At 39.2% G+C, this 25,088-nt stretch overlaps 1 protein-coding gene across 21 annotated transcripts in view; it reads left to right on the top strand.

Moving 5' to 3' along the window:
* Positions 1–2,057: 2,057 nt before the first annotated feature.
* Ezh2 (enhancer of zeste 2 polycomb repressive complex 2 subunit) overlaps positions 2,058–25,088 on the top strand; it is a 74,376-nt gene continuing 51,345 nt past the window's right edge. For 7 of the 21 annotated variants that reach the window (XM_063286021.1, XM_063286013.1, XM_063286019.1 and 4 more), the window contains exon 1: positions 2,058–13,611. The gene's annotated coding sequence lies outside the window, so the exon portion shown is untranslated. The other 14 variants (XM_006236408.5, XM_006236406.5, XM_006236404.5 and 11 more) reach the window with 9 other exon arrangements.

Below are 25,088 nucleotides of genomic sequence, written 5' to 3'. Positions count from 1 at the left end.
TATACGCAGCAAAATGCTGGGTCCTGTTCCCATATCCAGCCGGTTAGTCTACGTGTTTTTATTCGGGAATTGAGTCCAGTGATGTTGAGAGATACTAGGGAGCAGTGATTTTTTTCCTAATATTTTTGCTGTTAGTGGTGGCATTATGTTTGTGTGGCTATCTTCTTTTGGGTTAGTTGAAAGAAGATTACTTTCTTGCTTTTTCTAGGGTGTAGCTTCCATCCTTGTGTTGGAGTTTTTCTCATATTATCCTTTGTAGGGCTGGAATTGTGGAAAGATATTGTGTACATTTGATTTTGTCATGGAATATCTTGGTTTCTTCATTTATAGTAATGGAGAGTTTTGCTGGATGTAGTAGCCTGAGCTGGCATTTGTATTCTCTTAGGGTCTATATGACATTTGCCTAAGATCTTCTAGTTTTCATAGTCCCTGTTGAAAAGTCTAGTGTAATTATGATTGGTTTGCCCTCATGTTACTTGATCTTTTTCTCTTACTGATTTTAATATTCTTTCTTTTTTAGTGCACTTGGTGTTTTGACTATTATGTGAAAGGAGGAATTTCTTTTCTGGTCCAATGTATTGGTTCTGTAAGTTTCTTGTATGCTTATGGGCATCTCTTTCTTTAGGTTAGGGAAGTTTTCTTCTATAATTTCGTTGAAGATATTTACTGGCCCTTTAAGTTGGAAATGTTCACTCTCTTCTATACCTATTTTCCTTAGGTTTGATCTTTTCATTGTTTCCTGGATTTCCTGGTTGTTTTGGGTCAGGATATTTTTGCATTTTCCATTTTCTTGGACTATAGAGTCAATGTTTTCTATGATATCTTCTACCCCTGTGATTCTGTCTTCAATCTCTTGTATTCTATTGGTGATGCTTGAGTCTATGACTCCTGGTCTATTTCCTAGGTTTTCTATCTCCAGGGTTGTCTCCCTTTGTGATTTCTTCATTGTTTCTACTTCCATTTTTAGATCCTGGATGGTTTTGCTCAATTCCTTCACCTGTTTGGTTGTGTTTTCCTATAATTCTTTAAGGGATTTTTGTGTTTTCTCTTTAAAAGCTTCTACCTGTTTACCTGTGTTGTCCTGAATTTCTTTAAGGGAGTTATTTATGTCCTTCTTAAAGTCAACTAACATCATCATGAGATGGAATTTTAAATCAGAATCTTGCTTTTCTGGTGTGTTGGGGTATCCTGAAGTTGCTGTGGTGGGAGAACTGGGTTCTGAAGATGTCAAGTGGCCTCGGTTTCTGTTGGTTATGTTATTGCACATGCCTCTCAACATCTGATTATCTCTGGTATTAGCTGGTCTTGCTGTCTTTGACAGTGGCTTTATCCTCCTGCTCTTTCAGGTGTGTCAGCATTCCTGGGAGACCAGCTCTCTCCCACTGGAATCCAGGCACAGAGGACTGTGGCTCATGGTCAGCTCTGGGCACAGATGGAAACTGGAAGGATCCTGTCCCAGAAGTCATTGTTTTTAATAGCTGAGTAGTACTCCATTGTGTACCACATTTTCTGTATCCTTTCTCTGCTCAGGGATATCTGAGTTCTTTCCGGCTTCTGGCTATTATAAATGAGGCTTTTATGAACATAGTAGAGCATGTGTCCTTGTCATATGTTGGATCTTTTGGGTATATGCCTAGCAGTGGTATAGCTGTGTCCTCAGGTAGTACTATGTCCAATTTTCTGAGGAACAACCAGACTGATTTCCAGAGTGGTTGTATCAGCTTGCAATCCCACCAACAATGGAGGAGCGTTCCTCTTTCTCCACTTCCTTGTCAGCACGTGTTGTTACCTGAGTTTTTTATCTTAGCCATTCTGACAGGTGTAGGGTTTCTCAGGGTTGTTTTGATTTGCATTTCCCTGATGACTAATGATGTTGAACATTGCTCTAGGTGCATCTCAGTGATTTAAGATCCCTCAGTTGAGAATTCTCTGTTCAGCACTGTACCCCGTTTTTTAATAAGGTTATTTGGTTCTTTGGAATCTAACTTTTTGAGTTCTATTTATATTTTGGATATTAGCTCTCTATTGGATGTAGAGTTGGTAAAGATTTTTTTCCAATCTGTAGGTTGCCATTTCATCCTATTGACAATGTCCTTTGGCTTATAGAAACTTTGCAATTTTATGAGGTCCCATTTGTCAATTTTTGATCGTAGATCATAAGCCACTGGGGTTCTCTTCAGGAAAATTTCCCCTGTGCCCATGTGTTCAAGGTTCTTTCCCACTTTCTCTTCTTTTTTTTTTTTTAAAGATTTATTTGTTTATTTCATGTATGTGAGTATACTGTAGCTGTCTTCAGACACACCAGAAGAGGGCATCAGATCTCATTACAGATGGTTGTGAGCCACCATGTGGTTGCTGGGAATTGAACTCAGGACCTCTGGAAGAGCAGTCAGTGCTCTTAACCGCCTGAGCCATCTCTCCAGCTCCCACCCACCACCACCACCACTTTCTCTTCTATTAGATTCAGCTTATCTGTTTTTATGTGGAAGTTCTTGGTTTACTTGAACTTAAGCTTTGTACAAGGAGATAAAAATGGGTCAATTTGCAGACTTCTACATGCTGACTGCCAGTTGAACCAGCACCATTTGTTGAGTAGAAATAACCAAACAAGACTATTTGGCAGGACTCAAAATGTAAATAATTGAGTGCAGCTGGGGAATCAACAGTCTAGTGAATAGAATAATAGAGTATGGGTAATTCACCTAGTACTTGTGCTAAAGCTGATTAAATAAATTGTTAGGACGTTGCCTCAATTACAGGGGGTTGGAGGGAGCTGGCCAAGTTATATTAAGAACTATAGAGTTAATTTATAACTTCTAAAGCAACATAAAAAGAAAGATGTCTTTCATTTGCTCAAAGAGCAAAGAATCTTCATTAACTGATCTGTGTACCTTGCACAGTCCATACATATTAATGCAGAACTGTGTATTTTTCTGTGAGAACTTTATGTTCACAGAAAAACCAACCAAAAAGAGCCCTGACAAGAACCACCCTCAAAGATGCTAAAACGCTGAGGCATATTTTTCCAACATCCTGCCTGATATTACCTCAGACTGCCTTAAAGCTGTTTCCTCAAAAGAACTGCTACCAGGACAACGTCAAAGCAGCCAACTCAAATTGTCCACCATCACAGACTGTTCCAGTCAGGACTTGATTTAACCTTTAATTTTTACAGCATTTGGAGACTGGACAACAAATGTTACAACTAGCTTTTTTAACCACGTTTCCAATCTTCTTGCACCCCTCAAAAGAAAAACTATGCACCCCAAATCAATAGGAAACAATTTTAAGGGAAAGCACCTCATTCCCGAAAAGCAAGGTAGATGGATTATGAATGTTTGTTATATCTCTAAGGTGTCTGTTTGCAAGTTGTTAAATGGTCCTGTTCATAAAGAATACAGAATATAGGAATTTAGACTTAGGGATTTCTCTCTTTCCTTCTGTTTATCCTTCATTTTTAGGGAAAGGGAAACAGGTTGAGAAGAAAATGGAGGATATAATAATAATAATAATAATAATAATAATAATAATAATAATAGGAAAAAGTAGATTATTGAATATACTCTTAAACCAAAGAACATTTTACAGTTAATAATGTTACATTGATATATACCTTTTTATACTGATGTAAAAATAAAGGTTATTTTTGTTACAATATACTATGCATATGTTTTCAATTCTAATTTGAGGTTTGTACCCAGATGATTCTTAATAATGTAATGTGAAGTTCTAGTCCTTTTAAAAGTTGCTATTACAAATTGTTCAAGATAAACAAGAAATGCAATAGTCAGTCAAACTCACTGTCATGCTAGGTATTAGTCTAGTTGATTACAATATATGCTTCTTAGGTTAAACAAATAGTAAATAGCTAAAAATAAAGTTTTTCTACTCAGCTATGCTATAGATAGATGGTCTTCAAAAAACCCCAGAGACATGAAAAATATAGTATTTTATCAACTTAAGCCTGTTTTGGACAATGAAACAGGTCTACTCTTGGCAGCATCCTATTACTACCTCAAAGATGATGGAGCATCAGAAAACCTCTATACAGAATTGTTTCAAATGTGGCAAGCTGTCACATTTGAAGCTGCCCTTGCTTCAACTACAGACAGAAATGCTGTCCAAAAAGGAGAAACATGGACACAGAGAAGCCAACTGCCAAGCTGTGCAAGGATAAGGTGGAATCATAATTTCTGATTCATAGAAAAATCTGTCACATTCTAGGCTAGAAGGCTGAAAATGAATGTTCTAAAGTTTTAGCTTGCCTGTACTTCCTGCATATCAGGTAATATTTATTCCTTCTCACATCTCTGATGGGGTTGAAGACTAGATAGTTATAGTCTCAACATTAAGCTAAAGTTGTTTAGGATTTAAGACACTTTTAGGTCTAAACATGTTTTCAAGTTGATAATATAAACTGATAAAAATGATTTAGGTATGAAATTCTGAACTCACCAAGATAGGATAATATAATATTTTATTCACATTGCCAAATACTTATGAACTGGACTTTGTGAATGTAAATCTTACCTAGTAGTTTCATAATTGTTCTTATTGTATGTTGTTTATTATTGCAAGAGAAAGAGCCATTTCATTTAGAAAAAAATGGGGAAGTGTTGGGGGTTGGTCTGGTGCTACTATTTATTCAAATACTAAATACTGGCTCTCAAGATCCGGTTGCCTCAGATGAGCATATTCTCATGTTCATCAAATGATGCTATGTAATCTTCATCTTTTTCTTTGACTGGTTAATGTGGCTAACAGCCAATTACTGGAGAGAACAGATGCAGGTGGGGTTTCATTCACTGAGCTGGGGGTTGGGGTGGCTGATAGAGAACACAAGGAGAGAGGAGGAAGGAGGAAGGGGATGGAGAGAACAGAAGGTTCCTATTAGACCTGATGGACTAGGAGCATGTGGCTGGTAAAGTGTAAGTTAGAATAGCTCACAATGTGCCCAATCTAGGCTTACAACTTATACATAAAATACCAGGATTTTGTGTCTTTTATATGGGATAGCTAGAATAATTCACTTACATATGCTCTTAACCACTGAGCAATCTCTCCTATCTCATTGTATTGTTTTTTCATACACCTGTTACATTGCTCTCTTTTTGAGACAGGTTCTCACCATGCTGATCTGGTCAGAACCATGTAGACCATGGTGCTGGCCTTTAATTCAGAGATGAACCTGAGATTAAAGGTGTACACCGCCACACTGGGTTTCTTGTACTTTTCCTATAGAAGCCTATTCTTGCTCAGGAAGACCATGTTCCTAGCCTAATTCTGACAACTTTTTTCTTTCACTGAATACTCAATTCCCCAGTCACCCTTTTAGCTAGCACTGTCTGTTCATGTGTGTTGCATTTCTTATCAGTGTGATGTAGGGAAGCTTTTGAGGAACTTTTACTTTCTTAATACCCCACAAAAAAGCAGACTAATTCATCTTCCTTCCCTTTGTCTTGAATTCACATATACTTCTTTAAACTACAACATCTATCTTGCAACCATAAGGTGACATGCATGGGAATAAGCCAATATACAAAAAGAAAAGGGAATCAATAATCAGCAAACACATCATATACTAAAATGGGAAAGGTAGAACAGGACCTAGAACCTGTATTCTGTGAAGGATCAGTTTAGTTTGGAAGTCTTCTAGTCCTCAATGATTAAGCTGGCAACAAATCCCTATGTGGACAACTCTTAAGTTTTCTGTAAAAGTAAATGTTTCATCAGTGCAAGAGGAACAATGAGTCAAATCAAATGCACAGATGTCTTTCAAGACTTTGCTTATATTACAGTCATTGTGGTGCTTTGAATAAGAATTGTCCCTATCGGCTCATATGTTAGAATACTTGGTCCCCAGTTGGTGGAACTATTTGGGAAGAATTATGAGGTGTGCTCTTATCAGTGCGCAGAAACTGCATGTTTTAATAGTAGTAAAATGATTTTGGGGATAGAAACAGTCAAGTACTGAAGGAGAGATGAAATTCTGAATTAAAATGAGGACTACATAAAATTTTTGTGTTCATGTGTGTCCTAAGTTTTAGTGCTATCAAGAGACACTATGATCAAGGTGGCTTTTACAAAAGAAAGTATCAAATTGGGGACTTGCTTACAGTGTCAGAGGATTACTCATGATTTTCATAGTGAGAAGCATGTGGGCACTTTGTTGGAATAGTAGCTGAGACCTTTTATATCCTGAACCTCAGGCAGAAGGGAGAGAGACTGGGCTTGGTGTAGGTATTTAAAACTTCAAAGCCCATCCCCATTTCCTCCAACAAGGCCATACCTACTCTAATAAGGGCACATCTCCTAATCCTTCTCAAACACTTCCAATAACTCAAACATATGACCACAATGTATATGAGTGTGTGGGTGCATGCCCATACCATGGCATGTATGTAGTCAAAGGACAATTTGCAGAAATAGCTTTTTTCCTTTCATGTGGTTTCCAAGAATCAAACTGAGGTAGTAAACTGGCAGCAGGTGCCTTTACCCACTGAGCAATCTTGCTGGTCCTGCATTCTAACTTTTTATTATTATTATTATTTATAATTCTACTAAGAAACTATATTCCCATTCACCATTTCATACTTTTTTATAGGGTTTCACTAAGTTGCCCAGGTTGGCTTCCTGCCCCAGCCTCCTGAGTATCTCAAATTTACAGGTCTACACCACTAGACCAGTTTCTTTTTATTTTTATAATTTATAAGGCATAAATACTGACTAATTGGACTGGGTACAATCACTCTGAATGGATGGTGGCCAAAAGTAACTTATGTAGCTGCATTGATGTTCCTTTAACCTTGGATGATCCTGTGAAACCAACATTGGTTTTTAGCTCCATCACCTGAGCTTTGGCTCCAACTTCTGTTAGGTGACTGTCTTTTTAATAAAATGTTAGGTTAGGTAAAAAACTTAATTGAAGAACCTTAAGCCTCCAGAGAAAAAGTTATTGTTAAACTAGCCTAATAGGTATAGAAGTTACACATTGTGAAGGAAAGTAAATTAGATTTAGAAGGAGCAATCAGATATCCAAGTTTTACAAGCAGAGGGGAGGGGAGTTCGACAAACAGCTTGTGCTGTTTGCTTCACAGTACAGTTCATATAGAGTCCCTAGGAATAACAGGTGGCCCATATCATGTTTTATGTGTCCTAATATATTTCTTTGCTTCTTGGAATTTCCATGTTACTTATTTTTTCATATCAGATTTGCAGATTAGTAGTACTCTCAAAATGAAGCCAAGTAATAAGAACATGGGAAAGTGGGTTTGTTCTGGAGGGGAAGGTCATCTGTGAAAGTGACAGGGAAATTATACCAGAAGAGAGGCGGCTTTTGGTGATTTTCCTGTATTATATGTTTTAGAATGAATATATCTTTTACTATCTAAAGAGTAGTATTTTAAAAATTTAAAATGAGGACTTCAGCATCATCCTCAGCTACATACTGAATTTGAGGTCAAGCTTGGCTACAAGACCCATGTTTATGGTTTCTACTGCTGTGCTGAAAACTGGAACCAAAAGTAACTTGGGAAGGAAAGGGTTTACTTCACTCACTTCTATATAACATTTCATCAAAAACTAGGGCAAGAGCTGATGCAGAGGCTATTCTGGCTTGCTCAGTCTGCCTTCTTACAGCACCCAGATCCATCTGCCAGCCTTCTAACAATGAACATTAATTAAGAAAATACCCTACAGGTTTGCTTACAGCCTGATATTAGAGAAGCATTTTCTCAACTGAAGATCCTTCTTCACTGAAGACTCTAATTGTGTTGACAAAATCCAGCCAAAGGAACCCATCTCAAAGAAACTAACAACAAAAGACTGATAAGCTGGTAAGATAACATGCAAACCTAATGACCAGAGTTCAATCTCTGGAACCTAAAGTGCATGTGTGCACATTCACACACAGCCACAAATGGGAAAATAGCATTTAAAAATATTACAGTCTGTAACAATGATTTTTTTTTTCGGATAAAGACAGAGTTTCTCTATGCAGCCCTAGCTGTCTGAACTCACAGAGATCCACCTTGTCTCTGTCTCCCAAGTGCTGGGACTAAAAATATGTGCCACACCTGCTCCACAAATATAGCTTCATTGTAAACAAGTTAGAATGCACAAAGTTGAACCAGAGGCTTTTTCTCATTGTCCCTTCCCTTTCTTTCTCCAGAAGAGACATTGTTCTTCATGTATACATTTTATATTATTATAAAGTGGGATTTCTTACTTCCCAAATGCTAGAGACTGACCTTAGGATTTGGTACATGCTAGGCAAATGCTTTAACAGTGTTATGCTCCCTGTCCCTTCATATAGCTTTATAACTTATCTTTTCCAGTTCATAGCACATCTTGGAGATCTCTATCAGTACAGATAAATTTACCTGAGATTTAATTAAAAAACTTAAAATAAATGTAACCCCATTCACTTGTTATCATCCATTTTAATAATGGCATAACACTTAGCAAGAGTATAAATTATATATGTATGCACTACTTCATATAACTACAACCTGAATGATGAAGCCATTTTGTATGTACTACAAACAATCAGTTGTAAATTAATGACTATCCTCGTCTTTATATGCATGTATAAGAACTTTTGTGAAGGTTCCTAGAAATGGAGAATCTTAGCCAGAGTGTAAACATAGTGCTGGCAAATGCTGTCTTCCTAAAATCCTTTGTCACTTTAAACTTCATACATGGTTGAGTCCTGTTTCTTTAGAAACTGTGGGAAATATCTTTTTAAATAATCTGAAAAAAGAAAATTAAAACAAGAATGTTAACTAGGGACCAAATGAATAAATCTTATTGAAAAATTTCTGCTAGTTCATGAATACACCATTTCTTTTGACTGTGAATGCAGAGAGTCTTAGGTAACCAGGCTGGCCTTAAACTTGCTAGGTAATAGAGGCTGACCTTAAACTCTGGATTTTCTTGCCTCCATCCTCTAATTGTGGGGATTAAAAGTGTGTTACTATAACCTAGCTTAATTTTTTAATACTTGTTTGGTATGTATGTGTGTAGGTGTATGTTGTCACACTGTACACGTAACCAGAGGACAATTTGTAAGAATTTCTTTCAAACTCCTATCATGTGTGTTCTGGGGAACTCATGATTTCAGGCTTACATGCATGTACTTTCACGAGCTTTCTTGATCGTCCTAATTTATATTTTTTAAAGACAGGGTCTCACTATGTAGTCTTGGCTGGCCTAGATCTCTGGAACAATGTGGAACAGGTTGGTTTCCAACTCACAGAAATCCACTGCTTCTGCCTCCTGTGTGCTGAGATTAACAATGTATACCACCACATTCAGCCAATCTAGATATTCAGTAATTTATTGAAGCTTGGATAGGGGAAGCAGGAGAGACTGGAAAATTAGTTAAAAGTATTGTTTAAAGCTAGTTTCCTCTACACAGCAAATTAGAGGCATGTCCTGGGCTACACAAAACATATCTAAAAATATTGAGTCATTGACGCAATTTCTTTAAGTACACTTATTGTGTTTGCATGCCACCCTGCAAGTATAGCAATCAGAGAACTTCCAAGAATCTGTGCTGTTCTACCCTTCCACCATATATATATTTTTTTGTTTGGGAGACAGGGGCTCTTTGTCCTAGAAATCCCTATGTGGACCAGGCTGGCCTTGACCTGGAATGCATAGAGCTCTGCCTACCTCTGGTTCCAAAGTGCTGGGATTAAAGGTACCACTCACTATGCCTGGGCTCATACGGATTCTGAGGCTTCAACTCAGGTTGTTAGGTCAACAGTTAGAATCTAGCCAGCCTGATAATTCTTTTAAGATCATCCCAGGCTAATCTTTGTATGAAAAATTTCCAAAGTACAACTTCCAGTGCAACATTCAAATTTCAATAAGTAGCTGAAGGGAGCCATGGTTTTATGATGGTACTAGCCTGAGAAAATATCAAAAGACTTCAAAGCAGGAAATAGTGCCAGTACACTGGATGCTGAAGTGTAAAAATCTCAAGTTTAAGACCTGCCTGGTAGATATAATGTACTAAGTTGCTGTTTTGACATTCTTTTTGGAAATCTCTACATAAAAATATTCTCTCTATAGGCAATTTTCATAGCAAATTTGTTATTGGTGTCAAAATATTCAAGTCTCAGCTGGTAACATTTTACTGTTGGGTCTCTTTTCATTATTCATATCCCTTTAGTTTTCCCCATCTATTTTGCATTATATCCACCCAGAACACACAAAAGATTCTTTAATTTCTCCCACCTTACTGCTGACATTACCTACAGTCTATTATTAAGGAGGTAGGAGGACCGAATGGGTCCAAGAATTGAAGGCTAGTCAGTATAATGTAGTAAAAATAAAGGAGAGCCATCTTTTCAATGATTTCTTTCCTGATCAAGCTGTTACTTGGTTTCTATGTTTTATTTTTTCCATCTCAAAGCATAGGAAACAAATTCCACTCTTGGATTGAAAGGAAGTTCTGTTCTACTAAAGCCTTAACTTTGCATTTTACCTTCATAATTACCTTCAGCAAACAGAGGGCATAACAGGTGTCAGTGGAGCAGCAGCTTCAGAGCTCAGTTCCCCTATTAGGTTTTAACCCTTAAACCACTGTGAATCTCTGACTCTTAACAGGCCAAGATGACTTCCACCAGTGTCTTGAAAAATCTTGGTGACTCGTATTCTTTCATCTATTTTACATGGTTTTCTACTTCATCTATGTCCCCTTAGAAGCTAGCATACACACACACACACACACACACACACACACACACACACACACACACACAAGGCTGGTGTTCTTTACATACATTAAAAACAAAACACCAAAAAAACCAAACCAAACAAAACACCATCCTCTCACTGAAGTGATTGCAAAAGTTTGTAGGACATGCCTGTATAGTATTTTCTTTAGAAATCGTCAGGTGTTTTTTCCTTCCAGCAAAGTCTAAATATTTTTTTTAAATTTTCCTTGCCTTCATAAACACTGTTGCAAGATACCAAATCTTCCCTACATAATCAACTCATTTGCAAAGTCCAGTTATTCCCTTTTTTTCTGCCTATCACTATAACCTAAACTATCTTTTGTAGTTGGTTAATGTCACCACAGAATTAAGGCAATGATGATTCACTAGTCTTACTATTCATTCAGTCTTACTATTCCAACCTAGCCTTTACATTTTAGTTCTGTTCACTCTTTTAAATAACAGTTCTCAGCTCCAATTACATTTTCTATGTAGACTGTACATGTCTATTTGAAGTACTTTTGTTGCCCCATCCATTCTAGGTCTTATGCTTTTTCTGGAGCTGGCTAAAATGTCCTTTTCTAAAAACAGTTTTGTTTAAATATTTAACAACATTTCTTGCTTCTAAACACCTAACAATTTTCACTACAACTCTTGGATTTCTTTAGAAGCTCCATCTATATACAGATGGTCTCTAATGTAATTTCCTTGATTTTTCTATTAAAAATGTTATCAATATTTAAAGGACATACAAAATAGTAACACAAAGTTCAAGATAAGCAGTTACCTTGAGTCTAAATTGCTTACTGAAAAAAAGAAAAAAACAGCAAGTGTAAGTTGCTGATGTAGTTGGGTAGCATTTTACCATGATAGGTTAATATGTTAATGACTGTTAGTTTCTCGCATTATAGAGCACCCTTGAGTTAATCATATTTTGCTTTTATTTGGACATGAGTGTATTTTTCTCATCTTATAGAGTTCATATATACTTCTTAGCAGTATATGAGGAACTGCATGCTGTGATGGCTATTCTTGGTTGTCAAGTTGACTACATCTGGAATTAACTAAAACCCAAGAATTAACTAAAAACTAAGGGTACACCTGTGATGGCTTTTTTCTTAATTAAATCATTTGACTTTTAATTCAGATCTTTTTAGGTGGGAAGCTGCAACTGCTTGCCCTCACTCTAGATGGCAAGCCCATTCGTTCATTGGCATTACAACCATTGTATAATGTATAATGAATTTCAGGTGTATAATGAATTCAGCTGAAGTCATCCCAGCTTATGGACTGAACTAGTGGATTTTGACTTTTCCATTTACACACACACACACACACACACACACACACACACACACACACAAGTATATTAGAGTGGCTTACAGGTTGTGGTCCAACTAGTCAAGCAATGACTGTCTACCAACAGAAAACCCAAGAATCTGCTAGTTGTTCAGTCTACAAGCCTGGATGTGCTCGAATACCAGTGAAAGAATATGTATATATTCCCTCTCTCTATATATATTCTGAATATCTATATACATATATATTCATTCTCCGTTCTCTATCCATTTAATCAGTGAAGGAATGAATACATTCATACATTCATTCAGCCTGTTCCTCTAGAGAACCATGACCAATACAGATACATAACTTCTAGAGTGTTACAAATTCTCAGTGTTAATTCTTCATTGTTGAACCTGTTTTCGCAGGTCTGTTAGTTTGCCATACAGATGCATCTTATTAGAAGTAAATTTGAAATATCATTATTCACTTCATTGCCAGATAACTGAAACCAGGGTGTGTGTGTGGGTGCTGTGTATTGTATAAGAAGCACATTTCTAGTCCTCGAGGAGGGGAAAGGTTGACTTTCAAGATAGTCTAGCCATTGAAAAATGTTGCAAACTTCCTTACACTTTGCTGAGACAACAGGGACTGAGCTATCTGCTCTCAAAAGTTGCTAATAAACAACTTGAAACCTTGATAAGTGCTGAGAACCATAAACATAGATTGGAAGGCCTTTCAGAGAAATCTGGTCGCTTTTTCCTATGCTGTCAGGGCATTAGGCACTAGTTTTGCTAACCAAAGCCTCCAAGGTGCCAAAAGGAACCGCACTAACTTTCTCTGCTTACTGGTCCTCTCCATGTGGAGCGCGGCCCGTCCCGCATTGAGTCCCCCGTGGGGCCCGCCACGCGCCTTTCTGTCCGTGTCGCCAACAAGAGTGTTGGATTCCGGGCCCAGAATGGCACGCCAGGGGAAGAGGGCGGTTAAGACCGTTACCAACCCGAGTTTTGAATTATTTCAAACTTGGCTCTGGCGCCCGCCCTTCTCTTCCCCTCCCCCTCCCGAGAACTACTCAAGAGCCCATTCCCGCCAAGAGCTGGCCCGCCCCCCGGCCGGTTCCCGCCATCCCGACCTCCCCGCCTCCTGCCCATAACGGGCTTCGGGTCCCGCCAAGTGCCCGATCTCCGCCTGCCTGTCCATGGCTTTCCTGAGAGGGTACCGCACGTTGGCAAAAGAACAAAGACAGAGACTGTGGAGCTTCCACCCGGTTAGCCGCGTTCCTCAGAACGAGCCCTGACACTCGCGCACGCGCTGGCGCCGGCGAGCCTCCCTGTCCCTGGGCTGGGGCTCGCTTGGAAGGCTCACAGCTCATCCGGCCCTCTGATTGGACGGGCGCCCTCTCGCATCCTCCAATCGGGGCGGCGCTTGATAGTGCTGGGGGGGCCAAATAAAAGCGATGACGATTGGGCTGCTGCGTTTGGCGCTCGGTCCGGTCGCGTCCGACACCCAGTGGGACATCGAAGGCAGTGGAGTCCCGGCGGCGGCGGCGGCGGCGGCGCGTTGGGGCGGCGCGCGGGAGAAGCGCGGGCTGGCGCGCGGGACGAAGGTAATGCACGCCGTCAGCCGCCGGTGGTCGGCAGTCAGGGATCTGGAACGCGCCCCGGGGCGGCGGCGGCGACCGCGGGACCTCCGCGCGAGTGCCTGGCCAGTCTCAGGCATCGCCCAGCGGGTCTCACTCGAGCGCTGCTTTTGTAGGCGCGGAGGGAGGGCTAGGAGACAGCTTTCCGAGGGGTCATGAGGTGCGGGCAGGTCCACGAGGTCCCAGGAGTGGACTGTGGATTCCGGCAGATGTGGGAGAGCGGGGGCCGGTGGTGGGGGCTTCTGTCCCGGAGCCTGTTCCCGCCGGGCCGGGGCTGGGGGCGTTCCTGTGGCCGATCCGGGCCGGCAGCTCTAAGCCTCAAGTCTCCTTTGTGTGGCTGGGAGCGCCCGGGTAGGACGGGACGTACACACAAGTTGGTGGGACCGAGTCGAGAGTCTGCACTCAGACAAAGGACAGACTGTGTCTCGGGAGGGGAGGGGAGACGGCGACACTCGGCTCCCGCCGCGCGGGTTGGGGCGTGGGGAGGCGCGACGCGAACGCGAGTGGGCAGGGCTCGTCCTTGCCTGGCCCTGCTGGGGGGCGACCGACTAACGCCTGGCCTTGCTGCTGCGGGACTGCATGAACGATGTTGGGAACTCCCTTAGCCCCGCGGCTGACATTTCCCCGAGAGCCGGGAGTCTCCCACAGCTTCGGGCTGCCAATGTCCTCGCCTGGCTTTGTGCTAAGTTCGATGGAAGAGTCCAGCTGTGCTCCCTTCTCTCACTTCATTGTACAACCTCCCCCTCCCCCCGCACGCACCAGATGTATGCTGCAGGGCTACTTTTTGAAAATGGGAGAAACTGAGAAAGCACGGGCTTTCGGAAAACTTGGTGAACGTCTTGTGAGTTCTACGTTTTAAAGGATCAAAATTTTAAAAAAATTACGGACTGTTTTGGCCAACTTATGAGCTTCTGAGAACGGCGACAGGTGCTAACGAAATCAACTGTCATTTATTCAGTGATTATTCCCCAAATCTCTAGGGGTTGGTTGTGGAAGAGATGATAGAAGTAGATGATCGAAATAAAATACCCACGAGAAATGTGGGTTTACGCTGAAGGACTGACAGTTTCTTTTTAGTGGGTCATGTTTCCAGTGAACAAAAGCTTTGGTGAGTCAGAAAAGACGTTTGTTGCCTAAGAAATTCGAGTGTATTCTGGTCACAATTCAAAGAAACTTCCTTTGTTTATTAACATAGGATTTGTAGAATCCAAATTCATCTGAAGTAAAAATTTGTCTTTGATATTTCAAATACCGTACAACAATGATACAACACCATTTCAATTTCAGGAAAGTCGTTATCATTTTAATTTTATGGGTTTTTAATGGCACATAAAACATTTGAAAAATACTAATGCTGTCACAGTTGAATGTAGTTTATATTTTTGGCGATTTCAAAATTTATTTTCTATTTTCACTAATGAACATTAGCAGTGAATTCATATTTAGAAATAAAAGTCTCATAATTTTACTTGCAAGTATGTGGAAATATTTAGGTTATATTTAATTTCCTGTTCTTGTTCTTTTAAGTTGGAAATGGGTTGGATTCTGGTCTTAAACGAAAAGAATCCTGCTTTTTCTCTTTGGAGAGGTGTATTAGGGAATGAAATGCTTAAAGTCCCAGAAACACTTAGAAAAATTGCATCCTAAATTTTTATTTTGATGGGTCTTGAATATATTTCTTTAAAAAAAAAAGAATGAAAGAAAAAAACCAGACTCTTCAATTGCACTGTTTCATCTAATGAAGACCTAAAGTAAATCTGCTAATTTACGGCTTCATATGAATGGAGACAAAGAAATGCAGTTCAAATTTCTGTTGCTTAGGATTTAGGAGCATCTTGGAACAGACATTCTAGGTGTTGCTCTGAATGTTGAGGTTGTAACATAAGGTTTATATTTACATTAAAGTCCTATTGATAATCTCATTCATTATGAGGTGAGCTAGTTGTATAGAATTTGGGTAGAAACTTGGGTGTGTAGAATTTAAAAATTCCAGTTTTGCCAGAATATGTGATTTGTCCTCTAGTTGATATTTGCTATTTTGTACTTGCCACATATATTTCCTAAAATCTCATTGAGGAATTGGTTGAAAATTCTGCGTTATGTTTTGATAGAAATGAGAGTATATTTAGACAGTCTAAATAGTGATAGAAAAAGCCACTTGTTGACTTGTGTAGTTAGATAGTTGTGTAGTTTTTGGTACTGGTTTTCTCTTACATGGATACATGTGATTATTTTTGTGTTGGCTATGTAAAGGTTTTAGTCAGATTTCCCAAATCATACCAAAATTCGTTTGCTTTACGGTGTCCTTTATTCTTTGAGGTCATATGCTTAAGAAGTTTAGATTTATTTCATCATTAGCCTTTAAATACTAGTGAAGAAAGTTGATTTGCTTTAAAAAAAAACAAGGAAAAATTCTCTGCTGATACAATGATTTATGGGCTAATTAGAAATGGTTTATAGATTAGCTTTGAAGTCTTTATGTCAGTATAGATGGTGACTTTTTCTGTAAATTCCATAGTAGTTATAGTTTGGTAAAATCTTCACGTACGGTGGAGCATGGGTAGAAAGAACAATGCACTATATTCAGAGAAATGTCCATCAGATTGTGTGTTTTATTTTAGAGATGCTGTTCCAGAATTCTCAGACACTCCCAGGGTTTTGTTCATGCTTTTATTATAGCATATATCAAATTGTTCACTTGTTTATGTGTCACACTGTATAAGTGCTGTGGGACAGATTTGATTGTATGCCTAACACCTAGGTTGGTAGCTTCCAGCGAATAGAGATTTTAATAACCAGTGATTTAAGGAAATTGGAATGATACATTGAAATATTTTGACAGAAATTTGGAACAGTGAGATATAGATAAAACTGCTTGCTATGAAACCCAAGTTTGATTCTAGGAACCCACAGTGGAAGAGAGAACTGACTCCCAAAAGCTGTCTTTTAACCTCTATATGTTCATGCATGGGCTCACATATTCTCTCTCAGTAATAAAGGAATTGGCAAAGCAGACAGACTAGGTCTTCCTCCCTCACTTGCCACGTAGCTCAGATTAGTCTTGAATTTACTGTGTAGCCCATACACACCTTAACTTTGAGGCAGTCCTACCTCACTTGGCCTTTGAGTGCTGGGATAGGCGACTATGCCTCATATTCTTTTTGTGATACCAGGTTTTGATTTGTAGCTGTGGCTGACCTGGAATTTGAGGTCCTCTTGTTTTAGCCTCTTGAATGCTAGGTTTATAAAGGTGCACCACCATGTTCTGCTTTTCTTTTTTGAGGTAGATCTTCCTGTGTTATTTAGAATGGTCTCAAACTATTAGTTTTTCATGATATTCCTACATTAGTCTCCTGAGTAGCTAAGATGATAGGCATGTGCCTATGTGCTTGGCTCGAAGCCGAAGGTGGCAGGTTTTTTAACTGAAAGATATCTTGTTGGGATTGATGAGTTCTTTACTGTAATAATTTCAGGTGGGTTTTGAAGCTAAAACTGAAGGAAGGAAGCAGTGACTGTAATTATAAGTCATTTATTGGGTTGTTCTTCATCATTCTCCTATGGTTCTGTGCAGCTCTGTAACTTGCTCTTCATTCTTTTTAATGGCAAGAGTAGAGAGGAATCTACTAGCATCTCAAATGTTATAGAAGTTAGAGCTGATATATTTTTTCTATTAAAATTTTTATTTATTAGGCTGTCAAGATAGCTCAGTGGGCAAAAGTGCTTGCCACCAAGTCTGATGACCTGAGTTTGATTCACCCTGGACCTGCATGGTGGAGAGAACTGTTTGATTCTTGTAAGTTGTCCTGTGACTTCCAGACTACCTCCCCTAGCCACCCTCCCCTCCCACATAGTAAAAATTTAAAAACTATTTGCTTTCGTGTGCGAGTACATGTGTATGTGTACAGGAGCCAGAATTGGGTTTTCAATCCCTTGGAGCTGGAGTTACAGGGATTTCTAAGATGCCTGCTGTTATCTGGCTGTTGATCAGAATACAGGCTCTCATGATTGCATAGCAAGCACTCATAACTGATGAGCCATCTCTTCAGCTCACGAAGCGGATACATTTCTAAAATAGTCACATAGTTCTATACCTTGTGGATATACCTCTGACACAGAAGTATGGCAGAAACGAAGTAAGATAAGGAATTTCTGCACAGTGAACTCGGGCACTGTATAATGAAGTTTTTGTCAGTGATACTAAGTATATGAGCATAGTTATTATAAGGTTATTGCTTAATGACATTGTTGCTATGTCAGTTTGTAAAAGGAGTGAAATTCTGATACATGCTATACAACTTGCATGAACTTTGAGGACCTTTTGATAAGTGACATAGCCAGAAACATCTTTGTGTTTATTTTTAAGATGTATTTATTTTTATTTTATATGTTTGAGTCTTTGCTTGTATGTATGCATATGTATGGTGTTTCTGCCTGAAACCTGTGGAAGCCAGAAGACCTTTCTCAGATCCCCCTGGAACTGGAATTACAGCTGTTTTTGTGAGTTGCCATGAGGGTACTGAGAATGGAACTCAGATCTCTGGAAGATCAGTAAGCTCTCTTAACTGCTAAGCTATCTCTCCAGCTCATATTTTTATTTTATTTTTTTCTTAATTTTTAAGCATAAAAATATAACTACATCATTTTTCCTTTCCTCCTCCTAGTTCCTCCCATGTACTTCTCCATGTTCATGGTCACTTCCTTTTTTATTGTTATGTTTGTGTATGTTTTTACCTAAATCTATAAATATAATCTATTCAGTCCATTTAGTGTTATTTGTATATACATGATTTCAGGGCTGATCACTTGTTAGTTGATACCCATTTAGGGTGCTCATCCCCGGGGAAGACATTTCTCCCACTCTCAACAATCTTTAATTGCCTGTAGTTCTTTGTTTAGGGATGGCCCCATAAGATTATCCTCTTTAATGTTAGTATGTTTCTTAGCGTTACACTTCTTTGGATCTTGTTTAAGCAGCTGTATTGTTGAGTTATCATGGGTGAAGACGCTTCCTTGTCACTTCTAGAAGACAGAATCTCAGCAGATTTCTTCATCTTCTGGCTCTTAATTTTTTTTTTCTGCCCCCTCTTCTGATATGTTCCCTGAACTTTAAGTGTAGAATCTGTATTGTAGATGTATCAATTGGGGCTGAGCACCATAAGATCTCTTACTTGTTCTCTGCATTTTGACCTGGTGTGGTTTCCCAGAATGTTCTCCATCTGTTGCAAAGAATGATTTCCTTAATACCTGTTGAAAGCTGCACTTATCCTGCTTGGCCTTGTTGCAATATATTATAGGACCTAAGTGGGCTACAAGGTTGAATGCATGCCTGGATGCATTTTATTTATTTTTTGAGACAGGATTTCACAGTATAAACTTTGCTGGCTTGGAATTTGCTATTTCAACCAGGCTGGTCTCAAAGTCTGGGTAATCTTAATACTTCTGCCTCCTTATTATTGCTTAATGAGCTTTATTAGAGTTGATCACATGGGTATGAATGTGGGATTTACTGAGCATGGACAACTTAACCAGTGTCTCTAACAACTGAATGGCTCTGTATGGCTCTTGCTATCCTAAAACTAATTCTTTGACCAGGCTAACCTTGAACACAGAGATCCACCAGAGATCTTCCTGCCTCTGCTTCTGCTTGTGAAGTGCTGAGTTTAATGACATGTACCACCATGCCTGGCCTATTTTTATTTTTTGAGACAGGGTTTTGTGTAGCTCAGCTAGCTAGCCTTGAACTCCCAGTTCTTATGCCTCTTCTTCCAAGTGCTGGATTACTAGAGTTGTATCCTAACATGCCCAGCTACTTTTTTTTTGTTTTTGTTTTTTTTGAGCTGGGGACCGAACCCAGGGCTTTGCGCTTCCTAGGTAAGCGCTCTACCACTGAGCTAAATCCCCAGCCCCCCAGCTACTTTTTTTAATGTAGAAAAAAAAATGACAAGGGCTGGAGAGAGGAGCTAGGTAATGGTTTGAGAAAGGAGAATTTGGGCATTTGGATGTTGGGTTCCCCACCCCCCCACCCCCCCACCCCCCCGGAGCTGGGGACCGAACCCAGGGCCTTGCGCTTCCTAGGTAAGCGCTCTACCACTGAGCTAAATCCCCTACCCCTGGTTTTGGTTTTAAAGTTCTAATTTCTTCCCACTTCTTGTTTGTTTAGGGTAGCATACTGTTTGCTACCACTGTGCTACACCCCCCCCCCAGCCTACAGGTTGTTTTATATGAGGTTTCTAAATTAAGAATATTAATATATTTTTTAAAAGAGTAGCAAAACATTGCTACCTCCTCAAGAAAAAAATATGTAAGGGAGATTGATATATCCTCTGCCAACCCTAAAAGACTTACCATGTAGCTTTTTACAGGAAAAATTGTTGCTCTTGTCAGCACTTGCTGCCTTTGTAAAGAGGAATGGACCATATTCCAGCTTATAAATGTGGCTCATTAATCTTGCCCTGTTTCTCTGATGGTCTCCAGATGAAGTGATCATCCTTATATCTCATTTGTCTTTGTTTAAAAAAAAAAAACTCTGTGTGTGTGTGTGTGTGTGTGTGTGTGTGTGTGTGTGAGTCAAAGAACAACTTAAGAGAGTTAGTACTTTCCATCTACCTTTATGTGGGTTTTGGCGATTGGACTCAGGCTGCCATTCACTGCCAGGCGTGTGCGGCAGGAGCCTTACTGACTGAGCCATCTTAGCATCCTGCCTCCCAGGTATCTTTTGAACATTTGTAGGATAACTTTCTGTAAGGAGAGTTTCCTTTTCAAGGTGATGCACACTCTGAGCTTTTAGTATTGTTATACTGCTTCCTAGAAAAGCGTTCAGTTTTCAGTTAACAATTCCAGTTTATTCTGGTTTATATACAATGCACAGGTTTGAAAGGTACAGCTTGAGGAGTTTGGCAAATGTATACACCTGCACTACTACCTCATTCACAGTGTAATACTGGCATCACCTATCTCACCATTACCCTTCAACTACTGATCAGATTTCTTCTGCTCAGGAATTTACATGAATAGAAGAGAAAAGAAGTGTTCTTTTGTGCTTGGCTTCTCTCATCCAGCATGTTTTTGATGTATATCTATGTTGTAACTTATACTAGTTATTTCAAAGTAGCATTCTGTTATATGAATATTCTAGGGTTTTTTTTTTCCTTCACTTGTCTATTGATGGATAAATAGAACTGTTTTTAGTTTTTGGTTATTAAGAAAGCTGTTACTGTTTGTGTGGATCCTTTATTTACATTTTAGTTTTTCTTGAATAGCTGCTTCCAAGTTGAATTGCTCTGTCATGTGGTAAATATTAATTTCACTTCATAAGAAGTTGCCAGACTTTCTCAAAGTGCTTGTGCCATGGTGGAAACTGCACAGGAGTTATAGTCTTCCCAATCCACACTGACTTTGGAATTGGTAGTCTTCAAATGATGGTTATCTTAGGGCTGGGTTAGAGAGATACCTCAGCAGTTATGGGCACTGGCTGTTCCTATGTTCAATTCCCAGTACCTACATGGCAGCTAACTATCTTTAGTTTAGTCCCAGCAGAGCCAGTGCCCTCTCTGGTCTCTGCAGGAATTTCACACACATAGTACACATGCATACATGCAATTTTTCTGAGGTAACGCCTTTCTCTGTGGCATAGACTGGCCTAGAACATACTATGTAGCCCAGGTGACCTTAAGTTTCATCCTCCTTAAGTATTTGATTTTGGTATACTATTTTCACTCTATATAAATATCAGTCTGTTTCTTTTGCAACACCTAATTTTGTTCCACAAATTTTTCTTTTTCATTTGCTTTAAGATGTATTGCCCTTCCTTCTCCTTGTGTAATGGAGCTACATCTATAGGTGGTTATTCTATTGTTGAACTTAATTTTGCCATGACTACAATTTAAGAAATTTGTAAAGCTTCCATTTGGTGTAATGTACAAAATAGCCATTCCTTATCTCCATCAGTCAATCATTCAGCCTGTCTTCTTACTTGTTTATAGGAAATATAGCTTCTATGCGATACCTAAGGAATGAAAAGATTGCCATGAGATAATAATAGCTCTCTTTCTGGAATATCTAACCACTTTAACATGTCAAGATGCTATTTAGCCTGTGGTCCAAAACACCTCTTTCCCTATTCTAGTTGAATTAGAGTACTCTTTAATTGGAGACATAGTTGCTCAGTTGTTTTTCACAATTCCAGTCCCTTCACTCTACCCTCTTCTAAAAAGTTGATCTTTATGGCAGAGCTTGGGAAGGGCTTCATATATGGGAGAATAGGTTCATATTGACAGAGACCTCAGACACACTCAAAAAGATGACAGACTATGCCAAGAAGTAAGGTTGGGTTCTGGGCCCTAACAGCTTTGCCAGCCAGTAGCAAAAGCCAGAAGACACCACTATACTCTCCACTGAGCAGGCCAAACAGGTCATCAGTATGCCTGGCAGCTGGCGATGATTGTCTGAGCCTCTGCCAGGGCAGGTGGACATGCTAGTCCAACAAACCTAGTATAGGCTGGCCCTAAAACAAAGGTGGATTAACTTCTTGGGTAGCTTCTGCAAAAAGGATCAAATCATTATTTAAATAGTGTTCTTCCTCCTGAAGGTAGACATCTGTAACAGGGTTTCAGCAAGTGAGTTTTACATGGTCATTTTCTATCACATAGTGAATTGTGTTGATTTATTTAATTAATTATTACAGGAATTTCCTTTAAGTACTTACTAGACTGTTGATTAAAGCCAGAAAATTTTAGAAATCCTTGTGACTGAAAAGAAAAAATTGGAAGGGTGCATGGATAAGGAAACAAACTGACAATTCTGCAAATTGACCTAGTGACTTAAGTACCATAGAAACCAAACTTAGGCAAAATGTTTCAATTTATCCTCAGCTAAACAAAAAAAAAGTGTCAACAAAACAAAACATTTTATCTGTTTTAGTTTTAGTTTTTTTTTTTTTTTTAAATCGTATAGGCTGAGAAGGACTGGAAACAAAACATGAGATAGTTGATGTTCTTTAAGGAGTGAGAGAGCTGCCATCAGTCATCACTGAAGTCTTCCTTCTAGTGTTTGATGTTATAGTCTGTAGTGAAGTTTAAGTGTATTTTGTTTGCAGACATGTGTCAACCATGTGCTTGTAAACAATAGAACTAATTATTATTTGTTGAACCTCTACTGTGCTTAGGAGACATGAAATCCCTAAGTGAACAACTTTACTCTTTATTGTGCTAGAAAACAACACAGAGTGGTGCTGGGATATAGTTGGATAATGTGTGTGTGTGTGTGTGTGTGTGTGTGTGTGTGTGTGTGTGTGCATGCCTGCCCTGGGTTTAATGCACAATACTGCAGACAAAACCCAAAACAAAATAACATTTTTCTTGTTTCTTAGAAAAATGCATTTTTAAATTTTTATATAATTTTATGTGCCTGTGTTGTGCAAGAGCCTGCAGGGGTCAGAGGAAGCATTGGGTCCCTGGGACTAGAGGTACAGGTGATTGTGAGCTGCCATGTGGGAACAGAATCCTGGTGTCTGTAAAAGCAATCTCTCCTAAATGATGAGCCAGCTCTTCATCACTTATTTGTTTGTCTCTTTTTGAGCAGGGTCTTATTGTGAAACCTGGGTGGTTGGAATTCACTGTGTAGGTTACGTGGACTCAAACAGACTGATTTCCCTACCTCTATGCCTACAAAGTGCTGGGATAATAGACATTTTTTTTCTTTTTCTTTCTTTTCTTTTTTCTTTTTTCTTTTTTAAGGACAGAGTTTCTCTGTATAACAGCCCCAGAACTAACTTTGTAGGCCAGACTGATCTGGAACTCATAGAGATCCACCTGCCTCTGTCTCCTGAGTGCTAGGATAAAGACACCACATCCTGTCCTGCTATGTTTACCATTTTTAAAAAGGATTGTTTTAATTAAGTATATGTACATGTCTGTGTGGAGCATAATATACATGCCTGATGGTGCCTGCAGAGACCAGAAACATCACACCCCCCCTGGAGTTTGTGTTCCAGGCAGTTTTGAGCCACCTCATATGTTGGTAACTGAGCTTGGATCTTTTGCAGGGCATTAATTACTCTTAACAGTTGAGTCATTTGTCCAGCCTATGTATTTACTATTTCAAAGTGTATGGTTCAGTAATGTTACGTATGTTCACATTGATATATAACAGATCTTTAGAACTTTTATCTTTTGTTCTGGGTTGAATTTCAAATCATTATAACTAGGTTCAAACACATTTATTAATCAAAATTAAGAACCATTAAATCAACCCTTTTTTCCCAGCACAATTTTTCTTTTTCCTTTCTCCCTCCCTCCCTCCCTCCTTCCCTCCCTCCCTCCCTCCTTCCTCCTTCTCTCCCTCCCTCCCTTCCTTCCTCCTCCCCTCCCTCCCCCCTTCTTTTGGAGACAGTTCTAGCTGTGTAAATAAAACCAGGGTAGCCTGAAACTCATAGAGATTTCTCTGCTTCCTTGAGTGCTGAGATTAAAGATATGCACCACCATGCTTGGAATACAAATAAGTTTCATTCTTTCTGTAGTATATAAAACAAAAACTGTGCTCCACTGTGTGGATTATAATGCATTAGTGATTGACTCTGAGCTGCCAATAATTCATCAATGTTCCTCATTAAGGAAAGAAATATAAAAGCACTTCCTCTTGGAGTTGTTTAACCTAGAGAGTGGTTATTCTACTTCTTACTTCCTGTGTCTTCCAGGCATCCTCTGTCTAGTTTGTGAGCCTGAATCTGTACTTGCCTGAAGGGCTGTCTTGTGAATCTGTCCTTGTGTCTGTCTGTTGTATGACTGTGTGTGCTTTTCTTTCTTCTGTGTGGTTGTATGATCTGTGTGTATCTGTTGTATCATCAGTATAAGTCCTTAACAAAGGGCTCTGCTCTGTCTTTAGTGAAATGCACCGAAAGCATCACATGAGGAAGAAATAGGAAACTTTAAAGAAATCTTTAACAGAGTTTTACAAGGGATTAAGTCACTGGCTCCAACAGATCCCAGCTCATCTAGATAACAAACATTATTTATCACCAAGTTGCTTTCAACCTTTTTGTAGATTTTAGAAAGCTGTTTTTAACTTCTGTATTTGCTGCTCTCAGGAAATGATATACATACATTATTCTGGGTCAGGGACATGGAGGAGTACACAACTTTTTTCAGCTATATATTAATTTAGACTATAAAAGCTGATTACATGGGAAATCCAAGACAAGTAAGATTGGTTGTTACATTGTTCTCTTAAAGGCAGGTAAACCGTCAGAATGTTGCATTGCTACACTACATGATTGACAAACATTTGGAAAGTATTTTCTGTATCCTGCTGGCCACAGAAGTTTTCTTCTTGTAAGAAATTGTTGAGGTACTTGAAGCAGTGATAGTTGGTGAATGAAAGGTGAGGTGAATATGGTGTATTAGATAAAACTTCATAGCCCAATTTATTCAACTTTTTGAAGTATTGGT

Source organism: Rattus norvegicus, chromosome 4 (genome assembly GCF_036323735.1).
Source record: "Rattus norvegicus strain BN/NHsdMcwi chromosome 4, GRCr8, whole genome shotgun sequence".
Taxonomy (NCBI): domain Eukaryota; kingdom Metazoa; phylum Chordata; class Mammalia; order Rodentia; family Muridae; genus Rattus; species Rattus norvegicus.
This window is presented reverse-complemented; position numbering and strand designations above follow the sequence as displayed.